Source organism: Canis aureus, chromosome 7 (assembly GCF_053574225.1).
Source record: "Canis aureus isolate CA01 chromosome 7, VMU_Caureus_v.1.0, whole genome shotgun sequence".
Classification (NCBI taxonomy): domain Eukaryota; kingdom Metazoa; phylum Chordata; class Mammalia; order Carnivora; family Canidae; genus Canis; species Canis aureus.
In genome coordinates, this window is record NC_135617.1 from 10,378,179 (window position 1) to 10,396,220 (window position 18,042).

General features: G+C 37.2%; 1 long non-coding RNA gene across 2 annotated transcripts in view; it reads left to right on the forward strand.

The window, feature by feature from the left end:
- Positions 1-7,836, forward strand: part of LOC144317067 (uncharacterized) — a 28,669-nt gene extending 20,833 nt beyond the window's left edge. Inside the window, exons 3-4 of one of the 2 annotated variants that reach the window (XR_013382950.1) lie at positions 3,433-3,507; positions 6,385-7,836. This is a non-coding gene — a long non-coding RNA (uncharacterized LOC144317067). Of the gene's footprint in view, positions 1-3,432; positions 3,508-5,276; positions 5,353-6,384 lie in introns of those variants that run through there. The other variant, XR_013382951.1, reaches the window with a different exon arrangement.
- The last annotated feature ends 10,206 nt before the right edge of the window (positions 7,837-18,042 follow it).

An 18,042-nucleotide genomic window follows, 5' to 3' on the forward strand; every position in this document is an offset into this window, starting at 1 on the left:
CTTTTCCAAACTCTGCCCAGGGCCTACCCATAATTTATGTGCTCATTACTTTAGCATATCTAAAAGTGATTGACAATTCATAAAAAGCCAGTTTAACGTAGATAAAGACTTAAGTATGAGCAGCACATGCTTATTCCAACAGAGCTTTGTTATTTGGCATTTGGGGAAAATGAGTGTTACATAAAAAAAAAAATAACGAACTTTATTTTTTAAAGCAATTTAGGTTTACAGAAAATTGAGCATTATATCCCGTATACTCCCTCTCTCCCCTAATCAGTTTCCCCTCTTATTAACATCTTGTATTAGTGTGGTACATCTGTTATAATTGAACCAACATTGATACACTATCATTAACTAAAATCTGTAGTTGATGCATCATTATTAATTAAAATCCACAGTTTGCATTAGGGTTCACTGTGCTGTACAGTTCTATGGCTTATGACAATTTTGAATCTATCATTATAGTATCCTGCAGAATTGTTCTACTGGTCTAAGAAATCCCCTGTGCTCTGTCTTCTCATCCCTCTTCTACTCTCCTCCCTGAACTCTTGGCAACCACTGATGTTTTTATTGTCCCTATAGTTTTGGCTTTTGCAAAATGTCATATAGTTCTAATCCTATAATATGTATGTAGCCTTTCCAGATTGGTTCCTTTCATTGAGCAATATACATTTAAGACTTCTTTATGTCTTTTGGTGGCTCAAAAGCTCAATTTATTGCTGAATGATATTCCCTTGTATGGATGTCCCACAGTTTATCCATTCACTTTTTTTTTTTTTAAAGATTTTATTTATTTATTCATGATAGTCACAGAGAGAGAGAGAGAGGCTCAGAGAGACAGGCAGAGGGAGAAGCAGGCTCCGTGCACCGGGAGCCCGACGTGGGATTCGATCCCGGGTCTCCAGGATCGCGCCCTGGGCCAAAGGCAGGCGCCAAACCGCTGCGCCACCCAGGGATCCCTCCATTCACTTTTTAAAAAACTTATTTTATTTTTAAAAAATGTTATTTAAATTCAGTTAATTGACATATAATGTATTATTGGTTTTGGAGGTAGAAGCCAGGAATCCATCAGTCTTATTTATATAATACCCAGTGCTCCTTACATCATGTGCCCTCCTTAATGTTCATCACCCACTTACCCCATCTTCTTACCCACTCCCCTCCAATGGCCCTCAGTTTGTTTCCCATGATTAAGAGTCTCTTATGGTTTGTATCCATTCACTTTTTTAAAAAATTATTTATTTATTTATTCATGAGAGACACACACAGAGAGAGGCAGAGACATAGGCAGAGAGAGAAGCAGGCTTCTCTCAGGGAGCCTGATGTGGGACTCGATCCCGGGGCTCCAGGATCATGCCCTGGGCCAAAGGAAGGCTCTAAACCACTGAGCCACCCAGGTGTCCTCCATTCACTTTTTGAAGGACATCTTGGTTGCCTCTAGTGTGGGACAATTATAAATAAAGCTGCTATAAACATTTGTGTGCAGGTTTTTGTGTGGATGTAAGTTTTCAACTCATTTAGGTAAATACAAGAGTGTGATTACTGGATTATATGGTAGAGCTGTTTAGTTTAGTAAGTAACTCCTAAACTGTCTTCCAAAGTGGCTGAATCATTTTGTGTTCATTTTGAAAGTTCTTGTCATGCCACATCCATGCTAGCATTTGATATTGATTTTTTTTTAAATTTTGCCATTCTAGTAGGAATATGGTGGTATCTCCTTGATTTTTAATTTGCAATTCTCTGAAATGTGATGTTGAATATCTCTTTATACGTGTATTTGCCATCTATGTATCTTCTTTAATAAGGTATCTGATTGACTCTTTAGCCCATTTTGTAAATGATTGCTTGTTTTTATTGTTGAGTTTTAAGGGTTCTTTGTATATTTGGGATACAAGTCTTTCATTAGATGTTTTGCAAATATTTTCTTCCAGTCTGTGCCTTGTTTTCTCATTAACATTATCTTTTGCAGAGCAGAAGTTTCTGATTTTCATGAGTTCCAACTTCTTAATTTTTCCTTCATGGATTGTGCTTTAGGTATTCTATTTAAAAACTCACCTCCAAACTCAAGCTCACCGAGATTTTCTTCTATGTTCTAGAAGTTTTATAGTTTTGCTTTTTACATTTAGGTCTATGATCCATTTTAATTTTGAGTTCATTTTTGCAAAAGGTGTAAGGTCAGTATCCAGATTTTTTTTCTATCCTCTCTTCCTCCATCCCTCCCTCCCTCCCTCCCTTTCTCCCTCCCTCCCTTTCTCCCTCCCTCCCTTTCTCCCTCCCTCCCTTTCTCCCTCCCTCCCTTTCTCCCTTTCTCCCTTTCTCCCTTTCTCCCTTTCTCCCTTTCTCCCTTCCTCCCTTCCTCCCTTCCTCCCTTCCTCCCTTTCCCCCCTTTCCCCCCTTCCTTCCTTCCTTCCTTCCTTCCTTCCTTCCTTCCTTCCTTCCTCTTCCTAACATCACTTCCTTCTGACAAACAGTGTATGTTCTCATTCATTTGGGGAATATAAATAATAGTGAAAGGGAATATAAGGGAAGGGAGAAGAAATGTGTGGGAAATATCAGAAAGGGAGACAGAACATAAAGACTCCTAACTCTGGGAAACGAACTAGGGGTGGTGGAAGGGGAGGAGGGCAGGAGGTGGGGGTGAATGGGTGACGGGCACTGAGGGGGGCACTTGATGGGATGAGCACTGGGTGTTATTCTGTATGTTGGTAAATTGAACACCAATTAAAAATAAATTTATTAAAAAAAATCACTTCCTTCTTTCTTCCTGCTTTCTCTTCTCTTTTTTTTTTTTGTTTCATATGTGGATGTCCATTGGCTGCAACACCATTTGTTAAAAAGACTACACTTTCTCCGTTGCATTGACTTTGTTCCTTCGTCAAAGATTAGTTGACTATATTTTTGTAGATCTATTTTTGGGCTCTTAATCCTGTCCCATTGATCTATTTGTATATTCTTTCATCAATACTATACTGTCTTGATAATTATTTTAGCTTTATAGGAGAGAAAAATTTACCACTCCAAAATGTGTCTCTTTGGCATTAGGGTTATTTTAGGCAGACTCTTTTTAAGACACAGAAGACTCAAGAAGTTTTTCTTTTTACCTCTCCCTTAATTGCTCAAAATAACTTAGATAGATAAGGAGTGTGCACCAGAAAGAGAGTTATTATCAAAGATACCTTTATTTTACATAAGAAAGATTTCTCTACGTAGCATGACAAATATTTGACTACCAAACATTAGCTCTTTCATATTTTTGTGAATCATATTTCTCCCCTTTAAAGTCCCAAACGTCTGTCACCTTCTTAGTTTAGGTTAACATATAAGTCTCATTTGCCTGACTGCCTGTGGGCCTTCTATTCTTATGGGACCCTGGTAATGTAATTAAATATGTTTTTCTCCTGTTAATCTGTTTTATATTAATTTGATTATTAGACCAGCCAAAGAATCTAGAAGAGTAGAAGGGAAATTTTTTCCTCCCCAACACTGTCCAGGGAAATATAATTTTTAGTAAGTAAAAACATTTTTTCTTTAAACTTTAAATCTTTAGTTCTTAAAATATTTTCACAATAATATTTATAAAATGCAATGTTAATTACTCTTTCTAAATGTATATGAATGAAATTTGACCTTTTATTTCCAACTCATGGTTATCATTGTGAGTTTCATTTCTCATTGGTTATCAATGTAGTTGTATCTACTATTTAATATTCTTACTCTGTATTAGATATCATAGTTATCATTATAGTTATTTGTTTGCATGTCTCTATTGACAGTTGGATCGTGGGCCAGGACCACAATCATATTTTGGCCACTGCTGTTTTACAAATCTGGTAGATACTTCATAAATGTTTGTCAAATGGATCATGACTGCTTCTAACATACACTTGTCTGTCTTTAATTTTTGGCTTATAATCTATTGTGCTCAAGAAAAACAGAAAAAAATCACCTTTTTAAGATCTGTCTGCTTAAAAAGAATCAGTGATGGCTCTAAACAAAGTTGTGAGTACCATCTTTGTGAGAGCTATTGTGATTTTTGGTGAAGTACAGTGATATTCTGTATTTTCAAACACAGAAAATTGAATTCTCATGTGCTTTCCATGTAAATGAAATAATTCTTAATATTTTTTCATAATTTCTTTATCTCATCCTTCAACATGGTAGCACATACATATTAACACACACAGATGCATGTGCTATACCATTTGAAAATTAATAATGTGTTCCAAAGTTGTGAATATATCAAGCATCATCTAAGAATAAGGATAATGGAAATATACTTATTTTTTATCACTTATTATTATATAATTACATAATCATATATTTATTTTAGAGATATATATTAAATATAAACATATCAAAGATACTTATTCATTTAATGTAATTATTATATATTATTTTATTGTATAATATAACATTATTGTAAATTATTATACTTAAGGAAATTAACAATAATTGTATAACACCATTTAGTAGCCATTCCATATTTAAATTTTCCCAATTGTTACAAGAATGACTTTTATATCAGCCAATCTATGTTCCCACATTGAAGTCAACTGGTGTATTATGTTGTGTGATGTGGTGTGTTAGGTTGTAGTATGTGGCCTCAGGTAAGTTCACATCTCTGGGCCATTTAGGAATAAGCTATAATATTGTTTTGAGCTCTGAGAGTGTATGACTATAATTATAGGTCATTTTAGGTCTATACTTTTATGATTTATTTTTAAGGAACATAAAAGTAGAAATATTGTGAAGTAATTCCACAGGAACTGATAAATACATTGCTCTTTCATTTGGTAGTTTAAGTCAGATTTCAAATACTATCCAAACTCAGGCTTATGTCCATGGAGTTTTTAGTATTTCTTGTATGTAGAACTCAGCTGTATGAAAATAAAAATCTGTCTATCTATGGGGATTGATGTCTTCAGATATCACGGAGAATAAGAGAAAAATTGAGGCCATAGACTACAGATTGAAGCTTTTCCCAACACAATAACATTCTTATCTAGCTTGACCCTGGTCAGAAAATAAAACCTTTTAGACAATTACTGTATGCCAAAAGAGTAATAATTTTTAAGTATTTTAAAGCATTTTTGCATTTTCTATTTTGTAATAGCTTTAGATATTTCAAAAATTACAAAAATAAGATATCTGTATACTCTCCACCAGATCCCCTAGTTGTTTATATGTTGCATGATAAAAGCTATGTATAAGCTATAATTCTTAAAATTACTTTGAATTTTCCTTAAGGAAAAAAGTTTCTTTTTTTTTACTTGTAGAATATCTTCATTCAGTTTCATATTAGACTTTATTCTTGGACTTTAGAAATCCCATGCTCCCACTTTCCAGACTGGGTAAGATTGTTCTCTGTCTCACATTCTTATAGTTACCTAAAAGTTCTAATTCCATCTCCAATATTTTTCTTTATAAGGAGCTAGAGAGCAACTAAAATTATAGGGTAGATTCTGAGTAACTTGACTGTGATTTAAGCTTAAGACTTTGTTCTAGAAAACTCTTCTTAGAACAGAATGCAGGAGTGAAAAAAAATATTAGGTAAGCACTTGTGTGACAAAATTGGCTGCAAACTCCAGAAATAAATGTTGGCATCTTAGCTTCATCCAGGTTAGAATTTTTAAAAATTGTTATTGCTCAGAAGTGCTCAAGAGATTATGGCCTTTACATTTCCTTTTGAGAACTAAAAAGCCCTGAGAATAATTTACATTCACACTGCTTATTTTTGTTACTTTTGAGCTGAATATGTAATGCTTAAATAGTGTTGGGTAGGGCTTCCTTCCCTAACCCACAGCTGTAGTAAACTGTTGTATCTTTCATACATAAGCATTTTGTTTTAAAAAGTATGTTCTAGACTAAATAAGCTTAACATCTCAAGCAAAACATTTAAGATCTAAGTGTAATTAACCTTGACTTGTGTTATGATTTGTAATTAACATAGGCCTTTCAATTGCTCTGTTGATTTTATGAATTCTGACACTTGTCTTGATAAAGCTCACATAGAGGGATGTTTGGAAATAGTATTGGTGAAAAGATGACTTAAATCCAGAAATTTGGGCAGGAAGTTATATAAATTCATTGTGGATTCATATTTTATTTTTCTGTATACAGTTTAATAATTTCAAAATTTAATAGATTATTTCTTATATGAAGTTCACCATTGTGTTCATTTTCCTCAGAGGATTAGTGAGATTAAGGGGATAATATTAACTCAAAGCTAAGAAATTAAACTGTGAAAGCCAAATAGTCAGGCTTTAAGGAGTTGCTGTAATGAAAGTCTTTCCAAAAAAAAGTTTGGGATAAGAATTAGAAAGCTTCCACGTTTAACTGAGTTTTTTTTCTTCTTTTTGTTCCTTTCTTTATTTTTTTTAATAGGGGAAAAGGTTTTTGGTCAAAATGAATATGATCAGCTATCAAAAAGCACTGTAGTCTCATACTGCTATTTGCATGACCTTAAGAATATAGTTAGTACCCCATGGGTACCATAACCAGATATTTTTGATAAGATTCAGTTTCTTAAAGTAGACTGCGAAGGCAAAGTATAAAACATGAGGATAAATTTAAATTTATCGCTGAAGAAAGCCAAAATCTACCTACATAAAAATGTTAATACCAATTAAATTCTGTTAAGAATGTTTAAAATGTTGGCTCCATGGAGGAAGAGAGGGATAACAGAGAACTAATTCATATGCACCAATCTGGATACATTTATCTGCTAAGTAACAGAAAACCGACTAAAAATGGCTTAAACAATGAGGAACATTTATTACTCACGTAACAGGAAGTGTGAATATGGAACAACTCCAGATTGATTAATTCAGTTGCTCAACAAGAGCAAGAACCTAAGTCTTTGTGTCTTTCTAGTCTGCCCTCCTGGACCTGTTGACTTAGATCCCCACACGGTTGTTAGATGACTGCCACAGCTCTGAGAACCCTCTTCGACACAGAGACCTCCAGCAGCAGGGGATGTTTATCCCCAGGTTTTTTTTTTTTTTTTTTTTTTTTACTGTTAATAAGGAGAGCCTTCCTCAGATTTCCTACACATCACAGTATTCAGAATTATGCTTCATGCCCTTGCTCAAACTAGGCCTTGGCAATGGGAACAGGAAATCAGGGGCTGCGGAGTGGGGGCCTCTTTTCCTGTCCAGGGTACCAGCATACACAGAAGAGAGGGGACCCCCAAACAACACAGGCACCCTTTTAGCAAGGGGGAAGAGAGGTCTGGATTTTGGTAATTTCTACTATGGGTAGTATCATTTCCCCTATCTCTAATCACACTTCACTATGTAGTATGAAAGAATTGGGAGGAACCCATCAGATGAATTTACAAATCAATGTGCTAAGTGAACTCAGTTTAAAGACACCGAGGGAAAGGAGATGGAAACTAATACAGTCAATGACTAAAAGTTCAACTGTCCTCTGAGGACTGAAGCTCATCTTTTGTGTGACCCATAAAAGAACGGTTCAACTTCTTCATCTCAAACTTTTCGTTATCTCTAGAAGAGAATTTCTACTTGAAGCTCAGGAGCCTTCTGCAAAATATCTGACTATGGAGTTTACGAAAAAGACTCAGAAAAAAGAATGCTTTTCGGGTTATCTTAATGATATATACTATCCTGAGCCTTGTTTGAAGTTGGTAAATAGAAATATGTCCTTCCCAAAGAGGTTTTGGTATATATACATCTATATGAGAAATGTGGAGCTCTTAAGTACTTTTGAAATGTAAAAATACAATTTATAACTTAAAGTATATTGAAGATGAGAAATGTGATTAGTTATTCTTATTCTTTACTTCGAAACTGTGTTGTATGGCTTGGCCCGTAATTACTTGTTCTATCACTTAATATAACAATAAAGTATTATAAATAATAAAAAGCTTAGAACTCTTTACTTCATCACCCACATTTATGTAATGACTTATATAATTCTGGTTAATTGTTTGTCTATCCCCAGTAGACCCTGTGATGAGTTTGTGAACTTTTATGTAGGATGAGCTTAGGTCAGCGGTCTCTTTGAAGGGGAGGAATATGTGGAGGGCCTGAAGTTTTGTTTTCCCAGCACTAACATCATCATTAAAAGTCAGAAGAATGGTAGCGAGGGTAGCATGTAGGGCTGTGTGAGATGACAGGGCCTCAAGCACCCCTCATAGGCACTCCTTGGTTTATGGTGAGTTCCTCAAAATGATGTCTGTAATTCACTGCCATACCCCTGGCACCCAGCTATGTGATTCTAAAGAATCTATGTGATTCTTATTGAATGATGGAATTACTAGTATTCATTCCTGTTTGCCAAAAGTAGAAACTAAGTAGCTTCTCATATGAAGTTAGGAGTGTTGACTTTTTCTTTGTTTTCCTAATTGTTAACCTTCTAGGAAGAGGGAGGACAGAATTTATATTTTTAACCCAAGTGGCCCAATTGTGTGGAGGCTTGTTATTCCCCCCTTTCTGGCATAAATCTTCATGCATTTTTTTGTGAAAGGATACAAAGGAAGTAAACTTTCTCAGTCCTTTTTATGTCTGAGAATATATCTTAACCATACATTTAAAAAATATTTTATTTTTAAATAATCTCTACACCCAACAAGGAGCTTGAATTCACAACCCTGAGATCAAGAGTCACATGTTCTCCAACTGAACCAGCTAGATGCTCCTCAACCTTACATTTGATGGGATCCTTGGGTACTGAATTTTAGTCAAAATTATCTCCTCTCTGAGTTTGTGGCCATTGTTTTTGCTATCTTCTAACATTGAATGCAGCTGATATATAAAATGTTGGTCTTGGGAATTGTCTTCAGTCAAAGGAGTCACACTTGAATTGAAAGAAAGATCCATCAGAGCTGATATAGCTGATGAAGCAATAGGGTCTGCAAGTTCAAAATCAGAGAGGATTAGTACAGGCAATAGATTTGGTGGTTAGAAGCATGAACTTTAGAGTCAGTACACCTGGGTTGAAGCCCTACTTCCCCTTGTGTTTTTGCTGTTTTACCTTGGGAAATTACTTAACCTCTAAGTCTTAGTCTATGTATGAAACATAGAAGGTAATAGTATCTGTATCATAAATGTTGTGATGATTCAATGGGAGTGTTCATTAAATCTTTAGCATGCAAAACACCTTCAGTAAAATTTAGCTATTATTCATTATTACTGTTATCATTAATAATTACAATACTTATGTCAATGTCTTGATTAGAATTTATGAGGCAGCTGATTTATGTAAGAAGTACATTTTAAAAATTATTAAAAAAAGCATAACAACATTGAAGTAAAAAATTCAAAAAGCATAAATATGCGTAAAACAAAAATGAAAAGTCTTTGTTGCCCTGTAACCTAGCCTCACTTCCCAGAGGAAGCCATTGAGAAATGTTTTAAAGTTAATTCTTTTTTTTTTTAAGACTTTATTTATTTATTCATGAGAGATAAACAGAGAGAGAGAGACAGAGACATAGGCAGAGGGAGAAGCAGGCTTCATGCAGGGAGCCCGATGTGGGACTCGATCCCAGAGTCCTGGGATTATGCCTTGAGCCAAAGGCAGATGCTCAACCACTGAGCCACCCAAGCGTCCCTAAAGTTAATTCTTATGTAAAATATTCCCAAACACTTATAAGATGATTTACAAACTTTAAGCAGTGTCACTTGACTCTATGTCATTTTCTATCTCTACCCCATTAAGCCCCACTTGAGTTAATTATATTTTGATTTTTCTATTCATTACTTTTATAACTTTGAATTATTTAGATAAGCCCTATTTCTTGATCTGTCAAACATTACACAAAATTCTGGCTTCCCATTATTAACATGAAGAAATCAGCACCCCTCTCCTTTCTAATTGCCCTACCCATACTACCAATTCCCAACTATCATCAGATATGTCATTTTTTTTATGTTGTCAAGATATATCATATTTATGTTCTGTCTGGTAATTATACTTTCCATGTTGGTTTGTACGTTGATTCTGAAATTTGAAAATCAATAGTTTTTTTTTTTAAGATTTTATTTTTAAATTTATTTATGATAGACCTAGAGAGAGAGAGAGAGAGAGAGAGAGAGAGAGGCAGAGACACAGGAGGAGGGAGAAGCAGTCTTCCTGCCGGGAGCCTGATGTGGGACTCGATCCTGGGACTCCAGGATTGCGCCCTGGGCCAAAGGCAGGCGCTAAACCGCTGAGCCACCCAGGGATCCCCTAGAGTTTTTACAGTTTATGATTATGTGAATATTTTCTTTGCAGAGCCAAATAGTGTGATTGGACCTGTAAAATATACGAGAAGTTATCATTGTAACGTTGTTAAACTTGTGTTACTCACAAGGAATGTTCTAAGCACAAAGATCAAATGAATATTAAATTTTTTAACGCTACCCATTGTTCAAAACCATGACACTATTTGGACCACATTCTTTCCTATATTTGTTTTTCTTGACACTTGCAATTGTTTTTCTTTTCAATATATGAAAGACATTATATTATAAGATTGTCTTGGGGCTGGGATGCCTGGGTGGCTCAAGCGGTTTACCATCCAACTCTTGATTTTGGCTCAGGCCATGATCTCAGGGTTGTGGGATTAAGCCTCACATCAGGCTCTGCACTTAGTGCACGCCAGCTTGGGATTCTCTCCGTCTCCCTCTGCCCATCCCCTCTCCCACTTCACGTGCACTCTCTTTCTAAATAATGAAATAAAATCTAAAACAAAAAAGATTGTCTTTCTGCTTAATCATATTTCTTTAATATGGATCAATACAGTAGGTATGAGGGAACCATATTAGAGTACAGGGGAAATAAACTGCCCCTCATTTTTTTAAAACTGCCTCAGTTTTTTTTTTTTAAATTTCTGAAAATACATTTAATCTTCACATTTGATAGGATTCCCAGGAATTGAATTTCAGATTCAGAATTATTTCCACTAAATCTGAGGCCATTATTTGGCTATCTTCTAATGTTTAGTGTAACTTATAATAAATCCAGTGCCATTCTGTATCTCATTCCTGTATAAGAAACTTTTTTGTTGATTTGTTTCATGCTCAGGAAGGTCTTTTGGAATGTTTTTTTCTTTTGGAATTTTCAGACTAAAAATTAAAAGCAGAAAATGATATATACCCCAAACCATCAATCTCTCAGATTGTTAACCGCTGTTAGTTTCCCTCGTCTCCTTCTAGAAAGTCTCTAAGTATATACAGGAATATCTATATGTCTGTGTTTTTCTATTCTCTACTTTTTATGATAAATGGTAATAAGCTATACATGTTTTTCTTCACTTTGGTGCTTTTTTTGATAAAAAAATATTCATTTCGCAGAGTATTTTGTATCTGGATATATATATATATATATATATATATATATATATATTTTTTTTTTTTTTTTTTTTCACAGCTGAGAGTTTACACTGAGTGGATGTACTGGAATTTATCAAACCATTCTCCTTTTTTAAAAACATATTTAATTTATTTATGGGAAAGCGCGTGCGCGCGCGCGCGCGAGAGAGAGAGAGGGGGGGTGGGTGGGCAAAGACACAGGTAGAGGGAGAAGCAGGCTCCATGCAGGGAGCCCAATGAGGGATTGAATCCTGAGACCCCAGGATCATGCCCTGGGCCAAAGGTAGGCGCTAAACTGCTGAGCCACCCAGGGATCCCCTCAAACCATTCTCCTTTTTTTTTTTTTCTTTTTTTCAAACCACTCTCCTTGATGCAAGTTAGATTCCATCTGATCTTTTGTATGATAATTAGTACTGCACCAAACATCCTTGTACAGATTTCTTGGTACTAATATTTAAATATTTTTAAAAGTGACAATTTTGGTTTATAGACCCTGTGTATTTGAGGCATAAATTAAGAATAATCTTGATTAATTAATTAATTTCAGGTATATGCAATAGGTATTCACTTGACAAAAGTGCAAAGGTACCAAAGGACACAGTAAACATTAGCTCTCTTTTCACCTCTTTTTGTTTTTCCTCTGCTACTCTACTCATACTCAACTACTATCATCACGTATGTGTGAGTGACTCTGTGTGTTTGTGTGTATATGTGTGTGTAGGTATCTGTGTATTTCTTCTTCTGAGGTAAATTCCTACAAGGGAGATAACTAAGTCAAAGATTTGGAAAGCATTTCTTCTTATAAGTGAATAAAATTTGCTTCTGTAAAAAATATTCATATTTGACTACTTTTATTTTTTTTTAAATAAATTTATTTATTTATTTATTTATTTATTTATTTATTTATTTATTATAGTCACAGAGAGAGAGAGAGAGGCAGAGACATAGGCAGAGGGAGAAGCAGGCTCCATGCACTGGGAGCCCGATGTGGGATTTGATCCCAGGTCTCCAGGATCGCGCCCTGAGCCAAAGGCAGGCACCAACCGCTGCGCCACCCAGAGATCCCTATTTGACTACTTTTAAATTGAGCTGTTGAGCCCTCCAAGCAGTGTGCCATGAGAGAGGCCTTGAGAGTTCATCCCCTGCTTCCTTCATTCACTTCAGCTATTCCCAACCTTCCATCACATCTGAATACCAAGGGTTTTTCCAGGGACACACACTTATCTTCACCAGTATTTTTTTTTAAGATTTTATTTATTTATTCGTGAGAGAGAGAGAGAGGCAAAGACATAGGCAGAAGGAGAAGCAGGCTCCATGCAAGGAGCCTGATGTGGGACTTGATCCCAGGACTCCAGGATCACACCCTGGGCAGAAGGGAGGCGCTAACCGCTGAGCCACCCAGAGATCCCTATCTTCACCAGTATTAAAGTAGATTCTTACAGTTCCATATAATCTCTACTCCTTCCTTCTAGCATTGAAATCCATGGCAAATGACAGTAATAAAGAAATGTTGCTTGGCTCTTTTGTTCTCTCTACAGCACAGTAGGAAGTAAATGGTGCAATTAGATTTTTGCAGGACAACATAAAGAGGCCAGTATTTGATGACGGACAGCTTTCTGTGCAGAGCAATGTAATCACTGAAATGCTGTTTGTCTTCTTACCTTTTCATTACTGTCTTTTTTGTTCAATTCCAGTGCCTTTTACAAGCTTTCATTTCTCCATCTGTGGACAGTCTTGGTTGAGTATATCAGGTTTCTAATGATGCTGATCTACAGAGAGACATATACTCCTTGTTATGGCTCTAAAAGAGGAAAAGCAGTATCAAGAAAACATTGAAATTCTCAAAGATTGGTAGTTTATTTTATTAATTTTCATTGTTGGTGCGCTTTGGTGAGTAGCGTGAGGGATTTATATCAGTAAATAAAGCAAGACTGGGTAGTAGAACATTAATAGGATTTTAAAATCAGGACAAATGGGATTTGGAACCATCTGTGCCATCTATAAACTGTGTGACCTTGGGAAAATCAAAATAGTATGTCTGTGTGTGCATTTTCCTCGTCTGTAGGTGTTCACAGGATTGTTGTGTGTATTAGATAATGTATGCAAAGTACTTTGTCAAGTGTTATGTGAAACTATAATCATAATAATAATCATATAAAGTGAGAAATGGACAGAACTTATTAAAATCAACAAGAATAACTTTCATGATAATCTCCAACATTTCTCAGTATGTTGGAGTTTTAGCTTCAGAAATGTGTTTTTATAGTTCAATAAATGGAAAATATGAAAGGCAATATCCTTTTTAGGATGGGGCATCTCAGTGATTCAGACTCTTATTGGCCTTAATGAATATTGCAAGCAGCCTACTAGGATCAGGGCAGAGGGGAGGAATAAACGTGTAGTAGGAAATAAGGCTAGGACTAGTGAAGCCAGATTGCCAGCCCCAAGGAGAATGGATCTTAATTATTGAGTATTGGAGATCTGTGATGCTGTCTCTTTGGCAGGATGATGTGGGATATAGAAAGATTCTGACAGATGCAACAAGAGGATGAAAGTTTCTTAGTGTAAAGGATCCAGAAACATACCCATTTGGAAGTAACTGCATAAAACAGGAGTCGCATGTTCTCAAGTGGAGGCATATGTCTCCCAAAGTTCCTGTAGAAGTCACTGCTGCTGCTGAATGTACTTCTGTGGGCGAAGATTCACCCAGGAGCGAGAGGCTCACCTTTGCATTCTTGGGGGCTTTTATAGCCACCTGCCTGACAATGCAGCAGACTCTGGCTTGGGCACCTGTTCACCAGGTGCAAGAAACTACTCCACAACAGGTTCAATGCATCTCTGAGTCTTTCCTGAAGGGAATGGGGGGAATGACACAAGTCAGCAGACCCAGGCTGTAGGCCTAAATCTGTTTCTCCAGGGTGCGACAAAGGTTTGTAAGAAGGGGGAAACATGGTCAAGCACAATGGACCAGTTGAGGAACAGGCTGGGAGCAGTGAGAGTACTAAGGCCCATTGCTATAGGTCAAGCATGAACAGTGTCTTAAGTTGGTGCAGTGGGAATGGGGAGACACGGGCAGATGGCAGTAAGGGTATGAAAGAAGAAACAATATTACATGTAAAGGAGAAGCTAGAAAGAGGAGTCAAGGCTTCTGTCAGGATTTCACACTCCAGTGGGCTGGAGAGTGGAAACATCTTAGTGGAGAATTGGGGAGGAGGAGGAGATTTGGGTGGTAGGGAGAAAAAAGTAGCAATGTCCACCAAGTAGCTGGAAATGCAGAAGTAAAGTTGATAAAGGTATTCAGAATTGGAGAGAGAAAGAGAGAAAATAGGTTTGAAAGGTTATTTATAAGCCAAGGGAAAAGCCTTGATATAATAGAAGGTTCTGCAAATTATTTTCTGGTGAAACAGTTTACTTTCAATGAAAAGTGTATTCAGATTACACAGGATCTATTCTGAGGAAGGATGTTCAGCAGCCAGTGCTGGCTCAGCCAGTTCCATGGTCTTTCTTCAGGGTCCATGGTGCAGGCACAGCTCAGCACTCAAGAAATCCCTGTTGAGTGAATCTATGAGCTACCCTGCCTGCCAGACCCCTAACGCAGCCATTTGCACAAGTGAGGTTCATCAATTTTGAATAGTCACCCATTTACCGGTCACCCAAGGTACCCTACTTTGCTGCATGTTAGAATCACCTGGAGAGCTTTTAAAATCCTGAGGTCAGGCTACAACCCAGACTAACTAAATCCCTCCACTCTAGGTGACTTTGATGTGAACCCAAGGGTCAGAAACGCTGCCAAATATCCCCTTTGTTTGAGAAGCGCAACTGATGCTTAGCCTGTGATACTGTCCTCTCAAAAACTGCCCTGTGGAGTTTGTTGTGTAGACATTCTCTCCATACGAGCCTCCCCGTACTACACTACAAGGTAGTAGAGAAGGAAGTAGGAGGTGAGGAGGAGGGAGAGGGACTGGAGTAGTCAGGGGAAGAAGAGAACCAGGAAAACATGATGTCATGGACACCAAGAGAGGGGACTTTTAGGAGTGTGAGTCGGTCATCAGTATCAGTGACTGATGTCAAATGCTGTGGCAACTTAGGGATGGAAAGGACTGAGAAGAAGCCAGAGAATGTTGCATTGAGTTTCTAAGTATAATGATGTGGTCTGAAGCCAGACTGCAAACAGATAAGGAGTAGGACGTGGAGGTAGCCAGGGTAGACAGAGGCAACAGACTGGCTGCGCACATGCTTCACCGTGTGCTTCATCTGATTGTTGTGCTCCATAGCGTTCAAAGACCAAAAAGAAAATTAATTTCCAACATTTAAAAATTGAGAGGTCTCGGGATCCCTGGGTGGCTCAGCGCTTTGGCACCTGCCTTTGGCCCAGGGTGTGGTCCTGGAGTCCCGGGATTGAGTCCCACGTCGGGCATGAAGCCTGTTTCTCCCTCTGCCTGTGTCTCTGCCTCTCTCTCTCTCTCTCTGTCTCTCTGTGTCTATCATGAATAAATAAATAAATAAATAAATCTAAAAAAAAATTGAGAGGTTTCATATATAAAATGTAATTTTTTACTTCTCTTAAAAAAAACCCAGGAGGATCTGACAACAATGGCCTTTGCTTCCTCTTGACAACAGTTGGTTGTCTACTTTAGAAACGACGTGCTTTCTCGGGTTCACTACACAGCCCCCATCTCTGATGGTTATCCTGTCCACCTGCTCATTTCTCTCACTTGCATGACCTCTCTGGCATCTGTAGGCAAGTGAATTTGGGATTTGGATTTGATCCAAATGTGTCAGGTGGTTTGTCAGGGAAAGGGAAGAAGGAGCCCTGAGCACCATTGGAGGAGGGCAGGGAAAAATTTGTGTTGAGGCTGTTGTGGGGAGGCAGGATATCGGGACAGGTAGAGGGCAAGTGGGATGAAGGAAGAGCTTCTCCAGGTTAGTGTGGAATAGGGAGAAGACAAAAGTGTGGAGGGAAAGGAGGATGGTTGGCAATAGAGATTTGGGGGAAGAGAGGAGAGAGATGAGAGCCTGCAACAAACAGACTAACAAAGCCTCAGTGTCACAGGCTTGTCACTGCAAGTCTGGTGGAGGATGCAGCATCGGGGCCCGGCAACATGGAGATTTGAAACAGTCATAATAGGAACTAATGACGAGACACCTCAGCTTGGGATGGGAGGTGGGAACCTGGCCCTGAAAACGACTGAGTGCATAAAGATTTCTAGACTTATTTAGAAACAGCTTTTCCTTATTTATTTGGAGACAAGTTTTAAAATAGAAAATTGTGTTTTGTAGCATTTGAAGTCATGTTATTTTAAAACTCATCTTTTAAAAAATATGGTTTCAAGGGCATTAAAGAATAAGTCCCATATAAGCCATTAAGAGGATAATAAAGCTTAACTGCTTTTATAATGTTCACATTGTATGGTAACTTGCTTGTATGTTACAAAGTTTTCTGTTCCATTATTTTCCATTGGTACTGCCATTTTTATTAAATTATGTAAAGGAATGGCTTAAAAGCACTTCTGCCAAAATATTCAAATGTTGTGGTTCAATGCCAATATTTCTGTTTGACTAAACCCTTTCAGATAACATAAAAGCAATTTGTTCTTATTGAATGGAACAAATGTTTGTTTGTTTCTTAGGGATTTTTTTTTTTTTTTTGTTATTCAGGTCTGCTTATTTTTAGAGATGGAAGGCATTGTATAAACTGAAATGGTGTTGCATCAAAATTATCCTTCATCAATTTGTTATACACCACTTATTTTTAATTGATGCTGGCAGCTCCTAGGTTGTTCATGGGTAAATTTGTTTTGCTGATTTAAGTATTTGGAGATTGTTGCATGGAGTCTGGAGAGCATTACAAATCCTGAGTCTGTATTTGAGGAGGCTATGGCTTATAGAAAAACAGGACAGTAAAAAAAAAAAAATCGTATTGTTTTATTGAAGACTTTATGAGTTAGGGATAAGGTTGATTTTCATAGTTAGAGTTTACACATCTTTTTTCTACGTCTCAGAACTGTGTTATTTATTCATTTGTACCATTTATTTTTCTTCACAAGGAGGGACAATTTTCTATGATTTATGAGATAGTCTCATAAATAACTAAATTATAGAATTTGAGGGATGTTGTGTGTTGGGGTTTCAAGTCCATTCCATCTCCCCTCTGAGTTCTAAACCAACTGAGAAATAGATACAGGAAATGGACAATGAGAATAAAACACAGAAATAGACATAGGGATTTTCTTATGGATAAAACTGGAGAATGTGGCTTAGACGTGGGCCAAATGGGCTTCCTACTCCTCTAACAAGTTTAGGATATGCATGGGGGATGGGTTGGGTTTACAGAGTGATAGTTTTCTTGCCATCTCCTTGAAGGATTATGGCCCAGTTCATACCCATTGGGTTCAAAGAACCTGAGTAAGAAGGCCACTCATGTAAAGGAGCCTTGAATCCATTGATCCACCCAACAGTGAAAAGTGGACTAATGGACATCAGGCTCTCATGGCAAAACAAAGAAAAAATGTTCCTCCTACTAGTATCCAGGCACCTATAGTGTTTACAGCTAGAGCAGAAGTTCTAACTTTGTGAGCCAGCAAGAATGCGAGGATGTGAAAGGAAGATTCCATTTATACTGGGAAGCTCAGTTCCTGTGGACCACTAACTAGTACTGTCCTGCACAAAATTTTACAGTTAGGGATTATTTCCCTGGGCTCACTATTCCTTCTTTTAGTCCTGTGATTTA